Raw genomic sequence first — 5,000 nt, forward strand, 5'->3', positions numbered from 1 at the left:
ATGGTATCATGATTGTGATGGTCCGGGGTTGGGGATGGGGCGATATATGGCACCATGGTGGTGGGCGTGTTAGGGAGGTTGGGAAGTTGTTTTTTTTTTCTTTTTTTTTGTGAGGGGGGGGTGTTGTTGTTGGTTTGGGGAGGAATACATGGGACCAATGGTGTGGGGGGTGTGTAGGGAGAGTGGGGAGTTGCACTCTTCGATTTTATTTATTTATCTTTTTTTTTTTTTTTTTTTGTGTGTGTGTGGGCGGGAAAGGGTGGGTGGCGGGAGATGGAGGGTTTACATGGTAACACTGGGGTGGGGTGAGGTGGGCGTTGAGGAACGGGCCGGATGGGGTCAGCAGTGTTTTCGTAGTATAAGCGTATAACCATTTAAGAAAGGTGTTATTGCGTGCAATGCCCAATACGTTGTTTTTATGGAGGGCATTAAGTGTGGGAACTGTTTTCTCCGACGGCATTTAGCTACCCAGTGTGTGTGTGTGATCGAGCGCAGGGAAAGGTGATATCGCTTGAAAAGGAGGAGGAGGAAGAAAAAGCAGATAAACGAGAAAGAAAATGCTGAATAAGGAAAATTATATTAATAATAATAATTTAAACAACAGTATGGAAAAGGAGGGAGAAAAAAACAGATAAACGAAAGAGAAAATGCTGAATAAGGGAAATTATTTTAATTATAATTAAAAAACAGTATAAAAAAGGAGGGAGAAAAATAGAATAATAAGAAATAAGTGAAAGGTAAAATGTTGAATGAGAACGGAAATATATAATAATAATAACAATAATAATAATAAAAATAATAATAATAATAATAATAATATAATAATATAATATAATAATAATAATAATAATAATAATAATAATAATAATAATAATAAAGGAAGAAACTGCACGATAAAGGGATGAGAAAAAGAAAAGAAAAACCGACAATAGAAAGCGTAAATGTTTAAAGAGAATGGAAAGAATAACAATAACATCAGTAATTATAATAAGAGAAGCAACAGCAGGATAAACAGGAAGAACAAAAAGAATAGATGGTAAGCGAAAGATACAATGTTGAAAGAGAAGGGGAATGATAATAATGATAAAAAATAAAAACTGCAAAAGCAGCAGTTGTTGTTATAATGATGCAATTGATAATTGCAGTCGTAGTAAAAACACAATAACACCAATAATAATAATAATAATAATAATAACAATAATAAATAATAAGAATAATAATAATAATAATAAGTACGAAAGAACTATTATAAAAATAACAGCATCAAAAAGAACAGTTCGCATTCCACAAATCAGAGAGCCAACCCAAACACGCAAATGGAAACGCGCCGGTAAAAGTAGAAGCATTTTCGACGATAGCAGGACTCGCGGAAGGGGGCGTGTTGGGGAGGGGTTGGGGGGAGGGGGTTGGGGGGAGACGGTTAAGAGAAACACCACGAGTGTAATTTCCTTGCTTTGGCTCTGATAAGGAAGAGGATGGAATTACGCGGTCATAGCAGAACTGAGGTTATTGAAGCCGTTATTTTAGAAGCTTTCTTGCTTGTGAGGGTGGAATTCACAAGGGGGTGGGGGTTGAAATATCAAAATGGGCATTTGAGCTTAGGTTTGATTATTCTTTTCGTGGAGAGAGAGAGAGAGAGAGAGAGAGAGAGAGAGAGTCCTCTCCAGATAGTTGAGGGTGACGTCATTGAATTCCTCCCATTTTCCAGTGAGATATAATTATATATAGTTTGACGTTTAGAGAGAGAGAGAGAGAGAGAGAGAGAGAGAGAGAGAGAGAGAGATGGATGGTTCTCTCCAGATTAGGAGAGGAGTACGTCCTTGAATTTATCCGATTTTTCAATTAGATATGATTGCATATAGTTTCATGGAGTGTCGATGATTCAATTTTCTCTCTCTCTCTCTCTCTCTCTCTCTCTTTCTCTCTCTCTCTCTCACCAGCTATGACCCACTGCAGACGACTGACAACCATGTACGCAATCTACTCCTTGTGCCTGCGAGTGCACGGAGGGACTGTGTGTGTGTGTGTGTGTGTGTGTACTCACCCAACTTTTTCCGTTTTCATTCTTAGAAAGTCGCCAGAATGTATTACCCTTCTGGTTTTTAATATGTATACTTATGGATTGAGGATCCTTGCTCATGCCTTGCCCCATCGATGGTCAAAGTGTCTATATGCGGCGTCTGCTTTTCATTGTGGTTACCTATCCACATACTGACCCGACCCAACGTGAATGAATTCGCAGATCGAACGACCAGCGGTTTAGTGATTGTCTCAGTGTGTATATGTGAGTGTTTGTGTTTATTAGATTCCAGCTTAGGTAAGCGATATCCATGAAGTGCGGACGTGCAGCGAATACTTCCCTAGCTAAATGCTCAGAGTTAAATAGTGCAGGGGATTGGGTGGGGGAGGGGGGGGGTGTTTGTGGGGGGGGGGGGGGGGTCAGTGGATCGAGGCCTGATATTAATCCAGGCCTTGATTGAGGGGTCATGAAAGAGATATCTTTCATCACATGCAATTACGGGGCCAAAATGAAGTCACAAATCAGAGCGGTATCTTGATGGCAACACGGAGGAAAATTCGGGGGTGGGGGTGGGTGGCGGAGGGGGGGGGTGATGACCCCGGGAGTGGGGGAGGGGTGCGATTGGCCACGCGGGTGTTGGTGGGGGATGGGGGGGGAGAGTCCGGCCAATTCGTTTAACGACGCTTAATGACTCTTTATAAAAACATGTCCGTAAGAGGCTATTCAATAGGGGGAAATTAGCTTATGGAAAATCAACAGTGGTAATTACGGAAGTCGCCCGACCTTAAAGCTGATTTAAGCGCGGGGCGATTTTTGGACGGTCGTTCAATTAACCATAAATATGATCTCGTTTCGGGTGTCCTTCGGTTGACGGCGCTTTCAATTTTTCCAGAAAGAAGAAGATTGGTTTTGGTCATAGTTTCTCTGCGTCGTTGGAATTAGTGTTGATGATTTATATATATATATATAATATATATATATATATATATATATATATATATATATATATGTATATATATATATATATATATATATATATATATATATAATATATATATATATATATATATATATATATATGTATGTATGGGCCACCTCTGGACAAGGGTTCGTGCTGTCATAATGCTAGCTAAAAAAAATAAATAATAAAAAAAATACCTGTAGGGATACTTAGATATCAAAGTCCCAGATCTTATGTTTGTTTTACTGTAAAAAACTTAGAAAAAAATTCTCTGTGGCAGTTTAAAAAAAGCTATAATTCTATGTATCTGTGGCGGGTATTTATTTAGCGCGTACTGAATTATCATTTTGTGTTTTATTAAACGCTAATTTAATGTGTATTAATTTTTTTCTCTTGTTTTCTCCTTTATCCATATTATGGTCGTTTATTTCTGCACATAATATAGATACTAATTATCAGACAAAATAAGCTCTTCATATGAAAGCTGACCTTGATTTTAAATCGTTATAGATAAGTTTGTGGTGTAAGATCGCTTCAGTCAAATGTTATTATTTTTAGTGGATTATATCATGATTTAAAACCATACACTACAGGCGTATCTACCTTATGTCCTCTTTTTTTTATTTTTTTTATTTTATTTTTTTTTAGATTTTTATCATTTCATTCTTCGTTAGGAATTTAGTGATGAATATGAAATACAGGTAATATTAAGGAGAGTATTTTGTTGCTTAGATTTGGTTTTAGTGGCGAACGGTCGAGTTTGAGTTTTTTTTTCTCTCTCTATCTGGGACGTCAAAGTGAGTTTTGAGTTTCCTTTCTTGAGACTCTGATGTGAGTCGGAATTTCTTATCGTGGAAGTCGTAGTAAGTCTGCGTTCCACATCACTGAGCATCATGATGTGAAGGCAGATTAAAGTTATGGAAAACTGAGTTGAGTTACTTTTCATGTCACTGGGTTGAGTTTGGCTTAGTCCGAAAGGACCTTGAGTTTTAAATTCGACAATATTAGAATGCGTTCGATATCTGAACTTTAAGTCGTTCTTGGTGTATATGTTAAATATACTTGTTATGAAAGCTGTGAAATACCAATTACATTTTACAAAAGTACTGAGATGTATTAATTTTATTTGCTGAAATATGCTAATATACTGTGCTCAAAACATCAGACCTATTCTTACTAAAGAAAATTTTCAATGTTACTGAATCCAAATTGAAAATGTTAACCTGTAATTATAATCGAACTCTGAAAATTCCAATGTTTAATTTTATTTTCATTTAAAATTGCGCCATAAAATTTTTTTAGGAATTTCAAATGTTTACACGTGTTTAGAAGCGATATACGAACATTCCAATATTTCTTCTTATTTTCATTTAAAACCGACCCATAAAAATTATATGTATTCAAAATGATAACGTATTTAGGAGCGATATACGAAAAAATTCCATCATTTCGTTTTATTTTCATTTAAAAATGCCCCATAAAATTATATGCATTCAAAATGCTAACGTATTTAGGAGCGATATAGATGAAAATTCCAGTATTTCTTTTTTTTTTCTTTTTTTTTTTTTTTTTTTGAACCGCCCCCTAAAAACGACCAAATTACAAGCGGTGTTCCACGATAAAACCGAAGGTTTTCAAGTCGGAATGACGAGAGGAGAAGACGGAAAATTCTTAATGAAAACAGACAGATTTACAGGCGGAGTTAATCTTCAAAAGCTCTATTTATCTCGTGCCGGAGGCTGCAGAATGCCAGGGCCTCAGTAATCATTCGCCTAATCATCAGTAGCAATTAAGGTACAAAGAGGGCAGGTAATGAGATATTATACCACACTCGTTCTCATTATCTATATTGATGGCATCATTGCTAATGATGCTAATTACTCAATGGCTCTTTCATTCTTTCTTTCTTCTTCTTCTTCTTCTTCTTCTTCTTCTCTTTTCGGAAGAATGCACAATGGAGATTGAGAAAATGATGAAGAGTATGCTCAGCGTAGTTTATGATGTTGTGTAAATTTACGT

The sequence above is a fragment of the Macrobrachium nipponense genome, chromosome 11 (assembly GCF_015104395.2).
Source record: "Macrobrachium nipponense isolate FS-2020 chromosome 11, ASM1510439v2, whole genome shotgun sequence".
Lineage (NCBI taxonomy): Eukaryota > Metazoa > Arthropoda > Malacostraca > Decapoda > Palaemonidae > Macrobrachium > Macrobrachium nipponense.